This window comes from Schistocerca nitens, chromosome 1 (assembly GCF_023898315.1).
Source record: "Schistocerca nitens isolate TAMUIC-IGC-003100 chromosome 1, iqSchNite1.1, whole genome shotgun sequence".
NCBI classification, from domain to species: domain Eukaryota; kingdom Metazoa; phylum Arthropoda; class Insecta; order Orthoptera; family Acrididae; genus Schistocerca; species Schistocerca nitens.
Window position 1 is genome coordinate 1,071,917,147 of NC_064614.1, and position 20,497 is coordinate 1,071,937,643.

General features: G+C 42.0%; 1 non-coding gene across 1 annotated transcript; it reads right to left on the bottom strand.

The window, feature by feature from the left end:
- Positions 1-10,259: 10,259 nt before the first annotated feature.
- Positions 10,260-10,334, bottom strand: Trnas-cga (transfer RNA serine (anticodon CGA)). Its single transcript has one exon. It is a non-coding gene; the product is annotated as a tRNA-Ser (tRNA).
- Positions 10,335-20,497: the final 10,163 nt, after the last annotated feature.

Genomic DNA, 20,497 nt, shown 5'->3' on the forward strand with positions numbered 1-20,497 from the left:
GAAGTTGTCGAACTGTTCGTGTAGACAGTTTTCTTGCTGCAAACAGGGCTTCCTGACTCAGTTTACGCGCTGTGATTGTGCCATCCTGCATGGCCGAGTGATAAATACAGCAGAGTCCAAATTATTTGAGACAAGACGACTAAAATTTAACTAGGCATATTTATTACTATATGTACAATACAGTTAGTAGTTTGCCGAACATTAACTAACGTGGGACTCACGGCTGCGCCAAGTGGCTTACAAACCACGAGGTTTCGGCAGAATATTCCGTAGCCATTGTCAGGTCCATTGTCCATTGGAGGAAAGGGGAGAAAATGCCGTATGAAATAGACCAAGTGAATAACTTCAATTACTTGGGAAGTGTAATAATGTATGATATGTATTGCTCATCAGATATTAGGAAAAGAATTGTAATGGCAAAAGAAGGATTCAAAGGAAAGAGAAATTATTTTGCGGACCACTGAACAAAGATCTGAGGAAAAGGGTTGCCAAGTGTTACGTCTGGAGCCTTGCACTCTATGGTGCGGAGACCTGGACATCGAGGAAGGAAGATGAAAGAAGACTGGACGCACTAGAGATGCAGATATGGAGAAGAGTTGAAAAAGTGAAATGGGAAGACCGAGTAAGGAATGAAGAAGTATTAAGAAGAGTAGGAGAAGAAAGAAACATGCTGAAAGTCATTAGAAAGGGAAAATGGAACTGGATTGGACATTGTTTGAGGGGGGACTGCTTACTGAAGGAAGGAAAGGAAGGAATGGTGGAGGGAAAAAGGGAAGAGGAAAAAGAAGATATCAAATGATGGGCAATATCCAAGGAGACAAATATTCAGAAATGAAAAGACTGGCTATGGACAGACAAAAGTGGAAGAGGCTGAACCCATGACAAGACCTGCTGTAAGGCAGAATACCTACTCCTACTACTACTATTACTATTGTCAAGTGGTCACCACTTGATAATGGCTAACGAGTACTCGACCAAGACCTCGTGGATTTTAAATCACTTGACGTTACATGAAGCCTGAGAGATTTTTATCACCACATACCACTGCGAAATCATGCATTAACATATTGTGTCCTTATTTTGCATTAATGAGCTTCTGAACACATTGTGGCAGAGATTCGACCACGTCAGAGCAAGTTTCTCATAGTTCAACGTCATGAAAGCACACTCTTACCACTTTTGCTAACAAGCGTTCTTTGGTAGAACAGTCCACAATATACCCCAAATTCTCGATGGGATGAATTACCAGACTACTGGAGCACATTAGTGTTTCTTTCTTCCACGAACGTCTTGACTGCTTTGGAAGTGTGGCACGGGGACAGATCATGTTTAAATGTTCCTCCACCATTTGCAAAGATCTGTAAGAATGGGCCGGCCGGAGTGGCCGAGCGGTTCTAGGCGCTACAGCCTGGAACCGCGCGACCGCTACGGTCGCAAGTTCGAATCCTGCCTCGGGAATGGATGTGTGTGATGTCCTTAGGTTAGTTAGGTTTAAGTAGTTCTAAGTTCTAGGGGACTGATGACCTCCCTCAGCAGTTAAGTCCCATAGTGCTCAGAGCCACTTGAACCATTTTTTGTAAGAATGGCACAATCCTGAGCCCAAGCATTTCCATGCATCTGGTTGAATTCCTCATGCCATCAACTGGAACAAGTGTCCCAGTGCCACTTGCAGTGTGTTTGTTTTGAGCCATCAGTCTTCTGACTGGTCTGATATGGCCCGCCACGAATTTCTCTCCTGTGCCAACCTCTTCATTTCAGAGTAGCACTTGTAGCTACGTCCTCAATTATTTTCTGGATGTATCCCAATCTCTGTCTTCTTCTACAGTTTGTGGCTTCCAGAGCTCCCTCTAGTACCACGGAAATCGTTTCCTGATGTGTCATCATGTCCCTTCTCCTTGTCAGTGTTTTCCACAAATCCATTTCCTCTCCGATTCTGCGCAGAACCTCCCCATTTCTTACGTTATCAGTCCACCTAATTTTCAACATTAGTCGGTAGCACCACATCTCAGATCTCAGATTCTTCAGTTCTCTTCTGTTCCGGTTTTTCTACAGTCCGTGTTTCACTATCATACCATGCTGTGCTCCAAACGCACATTCTCAGAAACTTCTTCCTCAAATTAAGGCGTATGTTTGATACTAGTAGACTTCTCTTGGCCAGGAATGCCATTTTTGCCAGTACTACACTGCTTTTGATGTCCACCTTGCTCCGTCCGTCATTGGTTATTCTGCTGCCTAAGTAGTAGAATTCCTTAACGTCATCTACTTCGTGACCGTCAAATCTGATGTTAAGTTTCTCGCTGTTCTCACTTCTGCTACTCCTCACTATCTTCGCCTTTTTTCGATTTACTAGTCCATATTCTCTACTCATTAGACTGTTCATCCCATTCAGCAGGTCACGTAACTCATCTTCACTTTCACTCAGGATAATAATGTCAACAGCGAATCGTATCAGTGACCTGCTTTCACATCGAATTTTAATTCCATCCTGAACTTTTCATCTGTTTCTGTCATTGCTTCTTAAATGTACGGATTGAACAGTAGGGACGAAAGACTACATCCCTGTCTCACATCCTTTTTAATCCGAGCACTTCGTTCTTGGTTTTCCACTCTTATTATTCCCTCTCGGCTCTTGTACATATTGTATACTACCATTCTTTCCCTACACTTTAACCCTATTTTTCTCATAATTTTGAACAACTTGCACCATTTTACATTGTCGAACGCTTTTTCCAGGCCCACAAATCCTATGAAAGTGTCTTGATTTTACATTAGCCTTGCTAGCGATATCAACTGCAACGTCAGAATTGCTTTTCTGGTACCTTTACCTTTCCTAAACCAAACTGATCGTCATCTAACACATCCTCAATTTTCTTTTTCATTCTTCTGTACATTGTTCTTGTAAGCAACTTGGATGCGTGAGCTGTTAAGCTGATTGTGTGATAATTTTCGCACTTGCCAGCTCTTGCTGCCTTCGGAATTGTGTGGACGATATTTTTTGGAAGGTTAGTTGGTACGCCTCCAGACTCATACATTCTAAACAACCACGTGAATAGCCGTTTTGTTGCCAGTTCCCCCAATGATTTCTGAAATTGTGGTGGAATGTTACCTATCTCTTCTGCCTTATTTGATCTTAAGTCCCCCAAAACTCTATTAAATTCTGATTCTAATACTGGATTCCCTACCTCTTCTAAATCGACAATGGTTTCTTCTTCTATCACATCAGACAAATCCTCCGCCTCATAGAGGCCTTCAGTGTACTCTGTCCATCCATCCGCTTTCTCCTCTGCATTTACCAGTGGAATGCCGGTTGTACTCTTACTGCAGGCTGTTTTGACTTTCGTATATGCTGAGTCAGTCCTTTTAATTATCATTTCCTTTTTTATTTCTTCACATTTTTCATGCAACCATTTCGTCTTAGCTTTTCGGTACTTCCTATTTATTTCATTCTGAGTGAATTTTATTTCTGTATTCGTGAGTTTCCCTGGACATTTTTGTACTTCCTTCTTTCATCGATCAACTGAAGTATTTCTTCTGTTACCCATGCTTTCTTCGCAGTTACTACTAAGCTATCACTTATTGCTGCATCTATAACTTTACATAACTTCAAGTGTATCTCGTCATTCCTTAGTACTTCTGTATCCCTCTTCTTTGAATACTGATTCTTCCTGACTTATCTCTTCAACTTCAACCTACTCTTCATCACTACTACATTGCGATCTGAGTCTTTATATGCTCCTGGGTACGCCTTACAATCCAGTATCTGGTGCCGGAATCTGTGTCTCACCATAATTTAATCTAACTGAAATCTTCCCGTATTACCCGGCTTTTCCCAAGTATACCTCCTCCTCTTGTGATTCTTGAACAGAGTATTCGCTATTTCTAGTTGAAATTTATTACAGATTTCAATTAGTCTTTCTCCTTTCTTACTTCTTGACCCAAGCTCAGATTCTGCTGTAACCTTTTCTTCTATTGCTTCCCCTACAATTGCATTCCAGTCCCCCTATGACAATTGGATTTTCATATCCCTTTACGCACTGTGTTACCCTTTCAATATTCTCATATACTTTCTCTATCTCTTCATCTTCAGTTGCTACGTCGGCTTGTATACCTGAACTATCGTTGTCGATGTTGGTTTGCTGTCGATTCTGATAAGAACAACCCTATCACTGAAGTGTTCACAGTAACACACTCTCTGTCCTACCTTCCTATTCATAACGAATTCTACACTCGTTATACCATTTTCTGCTGCTGTTAATATTACCCTATACTCATCTAACCAGAAATCCTTGCCCTCTTTCCATTTCACTTCACTGATCCCTACTATATCCAAATTGAGCCTTTGAACCTTCCTTTTTAGATTTTTTAGCTTCCTTGCCACATTCAAGCTTCTGACATTCCACTCCCCGACTCGTTCTACGCTATCGGTGGTTATTCAATCTTTTTCTCATTGTCACATCCTCCTTGGCAGTCTCCTCCCGTAGATCCGAATGGGGGACTATTCCGGAATTTTTTTGTCAATGGAGAGATCATCATGACACTTTTTCAGATGCGGACCACATCCCTTTGGGTACACGTTACGCGTCTTTAATGCAGTGGTTTCCATTGCCTTCTGCATCCTCATGCCGTTGATCACCGCTGGTTCTTCCGCCTTTAGGTTCAGTTTCCCACCCCAAGGACAAGGAAGTGTCCTGAACTTCTGTCCGCTCTTCCGCTCTCTTTGACAAGGCCTTTGGCAGAATGAGGATGACTTGTTCACTTGCAGTGAAGAATCCTCAAAACATATTTTGGGAGGGTATTTTACAGCCTGTTCAGGATGCTCAGCTCTCACTAACTTATGGATGCTTTACTTGACAACCCTTGCTCTGTGTCCTTGAACAAGAAAATATCACTCATCACTGAAAATTACACGTTTCCAGTCATTGGAAGTCCAAGATTTACATATTTTGGCCCATTCCAACCGTTTTTCTTCATTACAGATGTTAAAGGCGGCTTCTTTATTATCTTTCCTGCCTACCGCCTATAATCAAGAAGCCTACGCCGTACTCAGTTCCAGCCCCAATAGACAAAAATGTCCACGGAGGTCCTTACTTGTCTCGTGAGCGTGAATCCTACTTTTTCTACGTAGATTTTTGTCAATTCTAGGTCTGGTTTTTCGTTTTCGTCGACATCTGCCTGTTTACTTTGGATACAATGATTCACTGTTACTATATGCAATACTACATTTTCGCACATGTGACGCCTGCTCTTCCTGCCTACTAACACTTCCACAAACATCGAAAGTGTAATGTCCTGTTTCTTTGCCCAGCCAGTATTCTTCACCTCGTGGAGATACGTGAAATAATGGCGATACAACATTATCTGTTATTGCAGTCAATATTTGTTGATCATGTCCGGTCTTTGCACTAATTTGACTCAGACTCTATCGTTAATAAGTTTAGATTCGAATTATTACTATCGGCTGCTTAGCTGTTGCCACCACATATGCCCGTTAACAGTTACTAGGCGGCCGATATGCGTTTAAAAATGAATTGATATCTTTCATTTGCGTAGCACATGTACACAGAATTAATTCCGTCAGAAGTCACAGCGTTGATTTAACACAGCACGACGTTTTGTCAGTTGAAAACTATCCCTTTAATGTTAGCGTGGAATGAACTATTATTATCACAATTGTCCATATATAATCCAATACACGGTTCACTTCTGATACTCTGTTCGAAATCGTAGGGCACTTTAGTTTTTCCTTAACTCGTTTTTCTATTAACACGGTTTCTTTCATACGATTCAGTACTATGAATGGTCACACTTTAGCCCGATAATAAATATCCAGTCAGAGTCTATAACTGGAAGTCAAATTGCGACGCGATGTTTGAATAGCTTTGGCAACAACTGAAGTTATTAAATTGGAATTAATGATACCGATCTTTTATCGATTGGATGTTCGCTGGATGTTAAAGTTATCTCATTTCTCTCTTTTTTTGTACATTTGACAATAAATTAAACGAACAGAAATTTTCTTTTAATTAGTCTGGCTTCTAAGAAAGTTAACTATTTCACGCAGTGGCACATGAACTTAAGAGACGCGAATACTCAGCACCAAAACGCTAAGAGCTCGGACACTATAATCTCGAACACGAAGTCTCCCAGATGCTAGAAAATCCCAAACGCTAAAGACTCCCAGATGCTAAAGACGTTAACAATACCTGCGTTGGGTTTATATAGTTGTGAACCAAAAGTTGAAACGTCCCCTTTTGAAAAATTATACATGACTGTACTTATACTGACACACAATATTTTTAGCGCAACGCAATCTGACTTTCAATAATCCCTACAAAAGAATGGCCCTGACTAACATTAACCTATACCTTTCACAAATCACTTACCTCACAAAAATCTTCGTTACTCGAACTACTGCAATACACCGAGCGCCACTACTGCCAGCTAAATAAAAGATTCAAACTACGGAAGGCACTAACTAATGATAGGCATAGTTAGCAAATGAAAGATTGTAATAGAGAACAAACAGTGTATTTACCTTAATAGTGTTGAAAACTCATAATATACATAGCAGTTCATGACATCCAGTCTTACAAATTTCAAAACTCCGCCATCTCTCTCCCCACATCCACCACTGCTGGCGGCTCACCTCCAACTGCGCAACGCTACGCGCTGTTCACATCCAGCTGCCGCTGCCCAACACTACAATGGCAGACAACAATGCAAACTAGCCACAGACTGCACACAGCACAGCCAGTGATTTTCATACAGAGCGCTACGTAACGTTGCCAATAAGAAAACCTAAACAGCCTACTTACAATTTGTCGTTCGTTAGGAACTATCTGAATACAGCCCCTTGCTATATTGCATATAATACTCTATTGCAGTGGCCCTTAGTACAGTGTTCATGAAGAGCAACTATTTTTGCCCGCTTCTTATGCGAAATGTCTATTTTAGTTGAAACAAAATCTTTTTCTGTCGAGAACACGGAAATGACGCACGCTGTTGCTACACATACAAGGGCTCACGTGAATTGGAGGGAACGTATAACCGTTGTTCATGGTCAAGGCACCAATACTCCGCCAAGAGTCCAACAATCGGGCGGATAAACTTGGTTACAGCTAACGAACTTCACTTCCTTGTAAAATTATTTTGCGGAATCTCCTCATGGGACCGTTCGGATTCTGTGTTGCCGAGAGTATGTTCCTCCTGAATATACCTCCCGAATCTACCGATTCCATAATCGCGTGTCGGTCACTGGATCCCAACCAAGGCGAGCAGCAGTGTCATAGAACTATAAACTGAGCTACTATGGGCCACAATTCTGCCATTACCGAATTTCAGTTCGAGCCGGTAGTCTTTCTGCTTCTTACACGAAGCGTATGGGCATCTCCTCACAAACAAACAACATTCAAAAGCGATTTGTGAACGAGAAACCCACTGCGTATACTGTCTTTATATTTACAATGTAAATGGCCTTACTCCTATCTACGAACTTCCAGCATGCTGGCGTAATTGCAGAGCAGCTACTTCTGTTAATCAATACAAAAGGCAAACACCAAAAGTCGCGAACTTCACTTTTACTTAAATGATGCCCGGTTTCGGGTCGGGGATCATTTTCGGATCAACCAAATAGTCAAAATGGTATTTGTAACTGCCGCTGGTTTTTCATTGTATTACATCAATCTAACTTTGGGCAGTGGTGCTCAAATGATAATCATTTGAATGATCAAGAATGTAGTACACCTCCTGAATCTACATTTCATACTAATTTGCATTACACCTTCTTGGCGTTGCAATTTTCATTTCTAGCGGCGTACTATCATATGGTTTCACTTTTAGCTCCGCTATTAATTGTTACTCACCCTACACAGGGTATCGCAGGAGGGTTGATCAGTATCCACGGACATGACAGAAACGATCATTTGAAGCAAAAACTTGATATTGACGTTTGCCCAGTTCCGAATATTTTCCGTGATAGAATACAATTATTGCACAATACACTTGCTTTTGTGGTAGTGCCAAGCACGTGTAATGCCCACCGAACCTCCTTGATGTTTTGTTCTAACCCATCCTACGTTCTGGTTTTCAATCTCTTTGCTCAGGATATATTGCTGACATTAAACTAGCCCGTTCAAAGCACAGTTGTCCCCTGTGCGTTGTGCGCTAGGTATTGAGAGTAAACTGGTACGAGAGAGTGAAGAATGGGTTAACTGTTTTTATAGACGCGTTAGCTAAAGTGCCACACATCTACACTAATGAAGAATATGTATGTATGGTGTATGTTTATGGTAATGTTCTTGCTGCTGTCGAAGAACATCGTCGGCGCTTTCCGACACACCGAATAGCTCTGAGTACTATGGGACTCAACTGCTGTCGTCATCAGTCCCCTAGAACTTAGAACTACTTAAACCTAACTAACCTAAGGACATCACACACATCCATGCCCGAGGCAGGACTCGAACCTGCGACCGTAGCAGTCGCACGGTCCGACACACCGAATTCCTGATCGTGGAGTGTTTACCAGACTTTTGAAAACGTCATGTGAAACAGATATTATTCCAAGCTCCTGGTCTTCATAATTCCCATTTTTATTATGAACGTGTAGTTCAACACCCTGTGTTGCTAAAACAACACGCTGCTGGAATGGTACAGCGTAGTGCTGTTATCAGCACACGGCGACTTTCTGCATATATCAATGTCTCACGAACACATGTATGACGAACATTACATGCGGGAAACGTGTACCCACTTCACATGCAGCGTGCCCCGAATGTTCGCGTTGCCGGCGACGCCACCCGACTGGAGTTTTGTCGCTGGTTAAATGACAATTGTACGTAATTTGCTTGCATCAATACTATAACAGAGGAAGCCACGTTTACACGTAATAATCGTCGATGGTCGCCGGAAAATCCACGTGCTACAGAGGAAACCAATTTTAGAGTTCGTTTTTCAATCAATTTTTTTGTTCTGCATGATCGGGAACATGTTGACAGATGCAGTCGTATTAATAGAGCGAATGACTGCATAGAATTACATGCGTTTTTCGTTTTCGTTTGTTGAACACCTTAAGGATGTTCCTTTGGTCACGTGGATCGCAATGCACTTACAGAACAAAGGAGCCTCTCCCCATCCTCCCCCCCCCCCCCCCCACACACACACAAATCTTACCACATCAACTTCACTTACGCTAATCGCTGGACAATTAACTGGCCACCAATATCGGCAGCCCTTACGTCATTAGGTTTTTGTTTAGGGTTATGGACGAAGTCTGAGGTGCACAAACGTAAGATGAATATGTGAGATGAATTGCTCCGTCGCATCGTGGACTCTACTGCCCTCATCATGGAACGTGCAGCGGAACTAAGGTAAACAACACAACATGTTCTCCCAAGAGTGCACAAATATACTGAAGTTGACTGTGGGATATTCGAACATTTGTTGAGTACTGTACAAAAGCTGTAATTTAACGTGTACGATAGCGCTTAGATCTATGTCGTTAAAAATACTTATTTTTAAGTGATACTTTGTTCAGGGTGGCACAAAATGGATGTTAGAATGTATTTGTCTGCTGTGGTTTAATTTATGTTGTAAATGATTCTCCTTGTGATACTGTTGTACTTTAGCCCTGAAAATTCTATAGCTCACTCACCTATATCTCAATTCACGTTTCCGAATGGAAGTACATTGATTTTGGCACAGTGTTTGTTGTTCGCAAGCACATTTTACGCAAATTCTGGACATATCGTTGTGGTGAGACGCTCATTCAACAGCACGTTTGGTCCAAGAACAGTACCATCGAAAAAGTCTTTTCTCAATGAGATTACAGTACAGAACTGAAGTCAAATTCTGGTGACAGAATTTAAGAATCTTCTAATAACGATTCTGTGTAATCAGAATGAGATTTTCACTCTGCAGCGGAGTGTGCGCTGATATGAAACTTCCTGGCAGATTAAAACTGTGTGCCCGACCGAGACTCGAACTCGGGACCTTTGCCTTTCGCGGGCAAGTGCTCTACCAACTGAGCTACCGAAGCACGACTCACGCCCGGTCCTCACAGCTTTACTTCTGCCAGTATCTCGTCTCCTACCTTCCAAACTTTACAGAAGCTCTCCTGCGACCTTGCAGAACTAGCACTCCTGAAAGTAAGGATATTGCAGAGACATGGCTTAGCCACAGCCTGGGAGATGTTTCCAGAATGAGATTTTCACTCTGCAGCGGAGTGTGCGCTCATATGAAACTTCCTGACAGATTAAAACTGTTTGCCCGACCGAGACTCGAACTCGGGACCTTTGCCTTTCGCGGGCAAGTGCTCTACCAACTGAGCTACCGAAGCACGACTCACGCCCGGTCCTCACAGCTTTACTTCTGCCAGTATCTCGTCTCCTCTAAGGAGAACTTCTGTAAAGTTTGGAAGGTAGGAGACGAGATACTGGCAGAAGTAAAGCTGTGAGGACCGGGCACGAGTCGTGCTTCGGTAGCTCATTTGGTAGAGCACTTGCCCGCGAAAGGCAAAGGTCCCGAGTTCGAGTCTCGGTCGGGCACACAGTTTTAATCTGCCAGGAAGTTTCATTCTGTGTAATGTTTAGCTGTTTTTAACAGGTTGATGAAATGTTTTGAAAAGACTTGATCCCTACGTGTTTCCAGGGAGAATTAGTCAGGATTAACAGCATCAGTAGTAACCCTCAAGAACGTGGAACGAGAGGAACAAGTGGGAACCTTATTCAGTGGGGATCCCACGACATCAACAAGACATGCAGCAAAACAATTCCGGATATCACGATCGTCTCTCCAGAGGGTAATGGAGGAGCTGCTTGACCTTTCCCTCCCAAAATTCGACGGGCCTTTGTAGGACAAGGATGTGAGCGGCGGCACTCTTTCGGAAATGAGATGATTGAGGCTGCGACGATAGGGATGAGGTCTACTTTGGTGATGAGACGCACTTCCATCTCCGTGGGTACGTCAACAAACAGCACTGACGCCACTGGCTACTGAGAATCCACACGTTCGAGCTGCTGCTCCACATAATCAGAAAGGCCTATGTTTTATGCACAAGCAGAGTGCATTGCAATTTTTGACCTATTTTTGAGGGATCTGCCACAGCAAATAAATACAGATAGGTACTGGAACGTAAAGTTGTACCGGCTGCACTACGCTGCCGAATACGCCGAAACTACTGGTTTATACAGGATTAAACACGTCCACCCTGGTCTGCAGACGTCTTCGAATTGTTTCAGAAGACGTTCAGACATAGACTTATTGGCCTGGACACCTTAGTACCCACAAAGACATGGTGTGGAATGGCCTCCTTATAGTCTCGATCTCAACCCGTGTGATTATTTCTTATGCGTTATCTGAAGGACAGAGTCTTCAAAGATGCACCTACTAAATTCCCGGCTTTTGGTATTGCAATTTCGAGAAAGATTCTTTGAATCTAAAATTACGTTCTTTAGAAAGATATCAAGAAATTCGGTTCGTGGCTCTACACGCTCATTCCCTCATAAATATGGTAACAATAATCTACTAGGGACGTACGACAAGTAATGCAAAACATTTTTTTATGAAATCAAATTGCTTTTATTCCAATACACTATGTTATTTTACGCTCTTTTGACTACAAAACCCTATTTTTTCTACATAATCTCAGTTCAATGTGTCGGCCTCACGCCACCTTTCACGGATTGCCTGTATGCTAGCATGATACCACTAAAGTGGTCGACATCGGAGCCAACGTCTGGCTGCATCAGTAACCTCTCTTCATTGAGGCAAACAGATGGAAGATCGTTATGATCTTTAGTTAGTCGGCGACGAAACAATGGGGCACACAGTCGGCCGGCAGCGGAAGACCGGACGGGTTTGAGAGACCTCGCCGACTAGCCCAACGACTCACCGTGCTTTTGTTCGCTGTCACTCCTATGACTATCTGTGATACTCTGGTTTTCTGCTAAAAGAAAGTCAATGACAGCTCTCTCCTTGCAGCGCGTCGCCTTTAGAGACGCTATTTTGAAAGCTACGTGTAGTGCTGATACCTATCGAAATTTCAAGAAACTATAGGAGCTGAAGCGAGAATATTCCACTATGTCCCGCAACAAATTGCGCATTTTTTCAGCCGAAAATGGCCGATAAAAATATGTTTTATTAATTACGGAACGACCCTTGTATCACCCTATATTATCTCGATCTAGACAAAAACTTTCTAATACTTATTTTCGCAACCTTGTAAAATGCATGTTGTAATGTTACTGACTGTTGTACAGTTGTGCATATGTAAACCTGACAGTGTATTGAATAACATAGAAAATAAATAACAATGCACATTTACCATGATCTGTCTCAGAAACGATTAGCCCATACGAATTTTTTTGCTTAATATGATGATTGTGCCTCTCATATCCATGAATACTGACCATTCCTCCTGGGACACACAGTTTATGCGCATGTAGTGGTCGGTCTGCAATCTGGTAGGGCTATGGAGCTTTACACGGCTCTCCACGGCGGGCCTGAGTGTAGGTGTGGATCTTTTCCACCCGGGCACTCGCCTGTTTGCTTAAAAGATGGCGAAAGTTGCGGCTGCGCGAGTAATCAAGGTGTCCAGTGCGAAATGGACGCAGCTGCCTCCCTGGGGCCGCTTAGCATTTCCAGAGGAGGCGGCGGGCGTGACTTAAAAGAGTGTCCTAGCCCGGGAGCCCGCGCCCTCATAACGGATAGAGCAAGCAGCAGGCGGAGGCACTTAGACGCGGGGCTAGCGGCGCGCCAACTTGCCGATATTTATCTGCCCCTGCTGGCTACGGCGGCGGCGCGGCACTTTTTATTAGAGCCGTATCTTATTCGTCTCGCTAGTGGGACTAATTCTCACTCAGGCAATTAAAAACAAGTATTTTAGAAGAAGCATAAATTGTTATCACCCGGGAGGGCCGTAGATATCGCGTAGGAGGAGTCTCGGCGGTGCGTCTCCAGAGCCGCAAACGTTCCTCAACTTTCCTTGGGGTCCCGCCTTAAAAGCGGCCGGAGCAGGGAGAGAGCGACAGAGAGAGAGAGAGAGAGAGAGTCACTTTCACGGGAGCCTGACCGTGTGTTCGGACAACGGCTGTTGAATACACCCAAGGGCAGCCCGCGTAATTAATATGAGTGCTGGTCGTTTTAGGGTGACGCAAGTGCGAGCTACCTCTGTGGTAGGAGGGGACTTCAGAAAGTACACTGAGCTGACAAGGGTCTTGGGACAACGATATGCACATATGCAGATGGCGGACTGTCGCAACACAAAGTATAAAAGAACAGTGAATGGCGGAGCTATCATTTGTACTCAGGTGATTCATGTGAAAAGGTTTCTGTCGTGATTATGGGCGCAAACGGGAATTAACAGACACTGAATGCGGAATGGTAGTTGGAGATAGACGCATGGGATATTCCATTTCAGAAATCCTTAGGCAATCCAGTTTGTTCCGAGATCCACAGTGTCAAGAGCGTGCCGAGAATAACAAATTTCAGGCATTACCTGAGACCGGAAAGCCGGCCGGAGTGGCCGAGCGGTTCTAGGCGCTACAGTCTGGAACCGCGCAACCGCTACGGTCGCAGGTTCGAATCCTGCCTCGGGCATGGATGTGTGTGATGTCTTTAGGTTAGTTAGGTTTAAGTAGTTCTAAGTTCTAGGGGACTGATGACCTCAGAAGTTAAGTCTCATAATGCTCAGAGCCATTTGAACCATTTGAGACCGGAAAACGCAGTAGACGACGTCCTTCACTTAACGACCGAGAGCAGCGGCGTTTGCTTAGAGTTGTCAGTGCTATCAGACAAGCAACACTGACTGGAATAATCAGCGAAATCAATGTCGAACGTACGACGAACAGGTCCATTAAGGTGGTGGGGCGAAATATTGCATTAATGGGCAATGGCAGCAGACGACCAACGGCAGTGCGTTTGCTAACAGCACGACATCAACTGCAGCGCCTACCCTAGGCTCGAGACTGTATCGGTTGGACCCTAGGCGACGTCCGCCCCAGTAGCTGAGTGGTCACCGCGACGGAATGTCGTGCCAAGGGACCTGGGCTCGATTCTCGGCACGGTTCGAGATTCTCTCCGCTCAGGGACTGGGGGGTTGTGTTGTCATCATCATCATCATCATCATCATCTCATACACATCGACACGCAAGTCGCCGAAGTGGCGTCAACTCAAAAGACTTGCACCAGGCGAACGGTATACCCGACGAGAGGTCCTAGCCACATGACATTCCATTGCCCTAGACGAATGGAAAACAGTGGCCTGGTCTGATGAGTCCCGATCTCAGCTGGTTACATTTGGTGATAGGTTTCGAGTGTACCGCAGACCCCACGAAGCCTTGGACCCAGGATGTCAACAAGGCACTGTGAAAGCTCGTGCTGGCACCATAATGGTTTGTGTTTCCTGGGAGTCGACTGAGTTCTCTGATCCAACTGACCGATCAGTGGCAGGAAATGGTTATGTTCGGCTGCATGAAGACCATTTGCAGCCATTCATGAACTTCATGTTCCCAAGCAAAGAAGGAATTTTTATCAATGACAATGCGCCATGCCACTGTGTCACAATTGTTCACTATTGGCCTGAAGAACATTCTCGACAATTCGAGCAAATGTTTTAGCCATCCACATCGCTCGACATGAATCACATCGATCAGTTACGGCACATAACCGAGAGGTCAGTTCGTGCACAAACTCTTACACCAGCAACACTTTTGCAATTATGAACGGCTGTAGAGGCAGCATGGCTCAATATTTCTGCAGGGGACTTCGACGAGTTGAGTCCATGCCACGTCGAATTGTTGCACTTTGCTTGAAAGAGAAGGTCCGACACGGTATTAGGTATCGCATGTCTTTGGTCACCCCAGTGTAAGTTACCCATTATTATGTCAGGCCAAGTTACTGGTACTGAATGTTGCACTACATTTCGAAGTGACGCAGGTACAGGCCACCAACTCTATGTAAACAGTTGCCGGAACGCTCTTCTAATCTTTCAATTCCTCAATGGTAAAAATATTCTTCTCTCCTTGGTCAAGGGGCTAGGGGAAGTTAGTTGTGTGAACATGTTCATCGTTGGAAAATCTGCGACAGGTGGGAATTAGTCCACCGACGTATCTGACTTCGATCTAAAATAGTTTTCAGCTGTTTGAAGAAATCTAGTTTCTTTGGACTTTACGTTCAAAATACGTGTTTTTCTGGGAGGTTCTTCAAGCGCGCCAATTCTATACTTTACCCTTGTACGAATCTGTTCAAACTTTGCATGAAGTCAAAACTTAATGTTTTCATCCAGTTAAGTTTATCCGTTGACGAGATAACGATGGTTTACGGTCGAGCTAAATGTAACTCGTAAACAGTTTAAAGTGAATCAAACAAATAAAAAAAAGTACATTCTTATGATAAAGTTGAAAACTCGCTTTTAAAACTCTAAAATTATTCCGATATTACGTGCAAATAACACCTTTTCCTATTTTTTTAGACGTGTAGCTTCTACGTTTTTGAGTTGTGCGAATCGGCTCAAATTTGGCAAGAAACTATAAAAATACATATAATTCATGGTTGTCATGGTATTTTGTGAAAAGTTTATCCGCTGCCCAGATAAGAGCAACATGACTCGAAAGACAATAAAGAAACGTATAACCGATCCGTCGCCGTCCGAGTCAACAAAAATCTACGTCGGTTGCCAACCTATGACAGTCTAATGTCAAAATTATGGTAAAGTGAAAGTTGGGAACTAGAATGAAATTCGCTCTTTTTTACGAATTTTCCCTACTTCCAGCGCAGTGGGCTCTCTTAGACCCACCCCCTTTTACATCTACGCTGAGGAGTGTAAAAAACAATACATCAAATTTATGTTCTTCTAGGGAATGGTATGCATCCACAATAGGAAGTATCCGAGAGTGGGGTGCATCTACAAGAGGATGTATCCCAGAGTGGGGATCCATGCATCGTAAACATTAACGGCACTTTGTGTCATATTGAACCACATGAAAAACGCCATGCTGAATGGCATGATGGCATGTGTCATGTTGTATGACATGACATCATGTATCATGTTGCATTACTTGGGACGACTCATTATATTACGTGACAAGGGTACTAATACTAACATCAACAAACCACGAATACGTCATGATGCTTTGATTTAAATGTCTTTGAAGCTGCTGGATAGCTCCAAAAGCTAGTTCCCTTTTTTTAATCAATAACTCTGCCCACAACATATTAGCCTTTCTTTGTACTAAGATCCGCGCCGTTTTAAAAAAGATAAATATCCAAGTTAAGCACCAGAAATATCGGTGGTTAATTAGTTATCAATCTCCTTATAGAAGTATTTATGGAAAGTAATTTTTGAACGATCCACATCTTGTAACCAAGCTCCTTTTTGTTTACTACTCGGTAAGCCGGCCGAAGTGGCCGTGCGGTTAAAGGCGCTGCAGTCTGGAACCGCAAGACCGCTACGGTCGCAGGTTCGAATCCTGCCTGGGGCATGGATGTTTGTGATGTCCTTAGGTTAGTTAGGTTTAACTAGTTCTAAGTTCTAGGGGACTAATGACCTCAGCAGTTGAGTCCCATAGTGCTCAGAGCCATTTGAACCATTTTTTTACTACTCGGTAAGACATATTAAAGCAAATCATTAGCAATAATCGTAATTAATTAATTGGTTGAATGAGTTCAGAAGTCTGTGTTGCAGCCGGTCAGTTAAATCCGTTTCATAAATGTTAAGCACGTCTGGCGCCTTGACATGCTGACACTGTTTAGTCCGTTTATCACTTCTTTCTGCCGGAGTTACACATTGGCTGTGCAAAAGAGAATAGTGTTATTGTTTTGCTTATTTACCTCTGCACAGTGTGCTTTATTCCCACTCTTCCTTGTAAATATGTGTTTGATCGCTCACGACCGTGTGAGTGTTTTGAAAATACCTCCAGCATGGGCAGTGCTCGTAGACATGTAGTCTGTAGTTAGTTACGTGTTGTATTGATCAATCTCACGGTAACCGTTATGATGTGGAACGTGCCGAGTGCATAAGAAATGCACACATGAATCAAGTTTTTTTTTTTAAAAGAAAGCATAAAATTTTTATTACCTATCCCATTCCCTTAAATGGCTCAAAATGCATATATTATAGCTAAAGATTTATTTATTCCTGTTCAAGAATTCATCTATGGTATAGAAGGAGTTGTCAAGGAGATATTATTTCAATTTACTTTTAAAACTATTGGCAACGTAACTAGGTGAATGGTGTAAGGGGTATGCTTCGCTGGCGATGGGCGAGGCATGACAGAATCTCTGACCAGAGAGTAGTTTATTGTTAGTTGTTGCTTGTCGCGAGTCTGCGGTAATCTGCGCGAGTCGACAGTAGTAGTCAGTCTGCAGTTGTAGGCAGTCGGACAGTAGTAGTCAGTCGGATACAGTAGTAGTCAGTCGGATACAGTAGTAGTCAGTCGGATACAGTAGTAGCGAGTGGACGGTAGTAGTCTGCGGGTGTCGGCATGCGTCGGCTGTGTGCTCTGCTCGCGACTCTGGTCAGGATTCTGGACGATGAGTATTGTTGTAGAAGGTAAAGAAGCAGCATTGCGCATAATTAATAATGTATGTTAATTGTAATTAATTTGTTAAAAAATGTCCCAATAATAATTTTATTTATAAAGTAAATCTTTTAAAGAAAAGTATTCATTTCAATTTAAAGAATTTTTCCAATGCATTCCTTCCAAGAATAAATAAATATATATATACGCCGGCATTGCACGAAGCTGTGTCAAAGAATGTATAATTAAGAGCAGATATAATTGCAGTTATTATTGAGGTAAGAATGTTTGCCTTTTGCTTTTTTATTCAGAATACAGGGCCGAAGTTCAGCGCTGCTGTCCTTATAAAATTTATCAGATATTATTATTTCTGTTGAGAGGTTACATTTGATTCATGGTTCAATATTTAATTAATATTATTGTGTGGTTCCATCTCAAATTATCATTTATTAATTTTTGTGGGGAGATTACACTTGGCACCATTCTCATTTTTCATTTAATTATTTTTGTGGGGAGGTTACACTTGGCGACATCCGGCCAGGATAGTATTTCTTTGTGAATCTTCTGATAGGTAGTCATATATCTGCTCTTATTTACTTAAATGTAATTAGCATTTGGCGCAACGCATTTACTAATTTGTCACTCTTTCTTCCACAGATCATCGGCAATTTGTTGCTCTTTGTTATAATTGTGTTTGTTGCATTTTGCATTGTCTTTGTTTCATTTGTGAATAATTTTATTAGTGAAAAATGCCGCGAAAAACTGTTAACAGTACATTGCGATGTGTAATGAGTGAAATAGCCTACTCAAATAATATGACCGATAGTACTTGCGACACGCAGTGTAATGATGACAATCCTCCATTTACAGACAATCAATGCGTACCGACCACTTGTAATGATTTTTATTCTAATGATGAACAAATGAATTCAATTGTGTCCTCTGTTAATTTGACGACAATTGATGACGCGGGACGTTTTGTTACATTGAACGCTGCCCAGCTTGACACACCCGGTTTGCAAAATTTATGTAATGAACAGACAAATTTTTCTAATGAAAATGAACAGTGTAATCAGAGTACGACAGATTTATTTAATTCCGAGGTAATGACTAACAGTACACATCCGATTAGCAAACATTTTCAAGAATCACAGAATATCCAAATGGATACACCAAACGTGACAATTGCAGATACACCATCAAACAGCACAGAGAATAGAGTTGCTAATTTTAGCATGAATCAAATTATGGCATTCTTGCTACAAATGAATAAATAATTTAATGAGAGACAGGACAACAATTAGAAACAAATTAATGAGAGTCTTAAACAATCGAAGAAAGAACAAGACTACAATCACAAACAACTTATTGAACAGAACAAACAACTTAATGAATAACAAGACAACCTTAATGAAAAATTAGACAACTCCAGACAGCTTAGTGAACAGATTACAGCCGTTGCCGCACCATGTCATGATACTAAAGAACAGTTACGTGAGGAAATTGAGGCTTGTGCTAGGAAAAGTAGTGAAGAAATTAGATCTGTTGCTCAAGAATTAAGGGATATGCAAACAGTTGCAACAGAAACACTTAGAGACGAAATTAGTGCAGTCGGTAAACAATGCTCTAAAAAAGCAACACAGTTACGCGACGAGTTTAAATTAATGACAGCAGAACTTTCGCGCACACTGGATGCAAAGGTAGACGCGAAATTCGACCAACAGAACAGTCAAATTGACGAACGTTTTAATCATCACCTACAAAACAGTGAAACGCGTTTCCGTAAATTTATACAGGAACAAAATAAAGTAAAACGACAAGTCATGGAAACAATTACCGTACAGAGACAGGAAGATAAACGTAAATTGTTTGCGAAAGCAAAAACATACATAGACAACAATATTGCTACAGTATCAGACGAAATTAATACAATCAAACAGTTGAACACCGAATTGCGTGATGAAATTTCCAAGCTTAAAAGAAAAACAGACACATACACAGTAGATTTTCAGACAGTGACCGACAGACTTGAACAATTAGAACTAACACGGGATTCCGATGTCATCAAAGGTGACGTTAAAAAATTGAACGAAACCACACGTAAAATACAAAAACAAATTAATGCTTCTGACACTAAAAACGATGATCAGGTAAAAATACTGACTGAAAAATATGATGAATTGGCCAGTCGTATTGACGTTATTGAAAGTAATAATGACAGCAAATCAGACGATACTTCACCGATTTCGTTTAATCAAACACCTGAATTCTAAAATCTACAGCAGACAATCAGTGAGATAGATTCGCCTAATAATACATTGCGTAGAAAATTGTCAACTTTACAACAAGAAGTGACAGAGATAAAAAATATTTCAGTTAATAACACGTCACATCATATGGCGCATTCCGAACATTTCTCACACTCACACAGTCAGTATAATTTGGGTAATTTACAGAGAGTACACGACTTAGATTCCGAACAGTCACAGACAAATAGATTCTCATACAATCCTTAACCTGTTCAGACATACAGAGACGATAATTTTGATTACAAACACTTTCTATCAGTGAGAAAATTTAAAATATTTAAAAATGACAGAACAAAGATTCACCCCTTGGATTGGATACAACAATTTAGCTTTGCTTTTCCACCGACTTGGCCCGTAACACATAAACTTGAATTTATTTGTAGTTTTTTAGAAGGCGAACCGGCAACTCGTATGAGACCGATCGTGAGACAATGCTACTCGGTAGAAGAATTTCAGAATGCTTTTCTGTCAGCGTATTGGTCGAAGACGACACAGCGCGGAATTAAGGATCAACTAATTAGTTTACCAAATTATGAGAACTCAAAATTTTCCCAGTGTGACGCAATTTTTTGAGCAGATGGTCCAACAAAACCAGTACTTAAGTGAACCATATAGTGAATCTGCACTTATTCAATTATGTATTTCTAAATTGCCACGATCATTGTTACTTTTAAC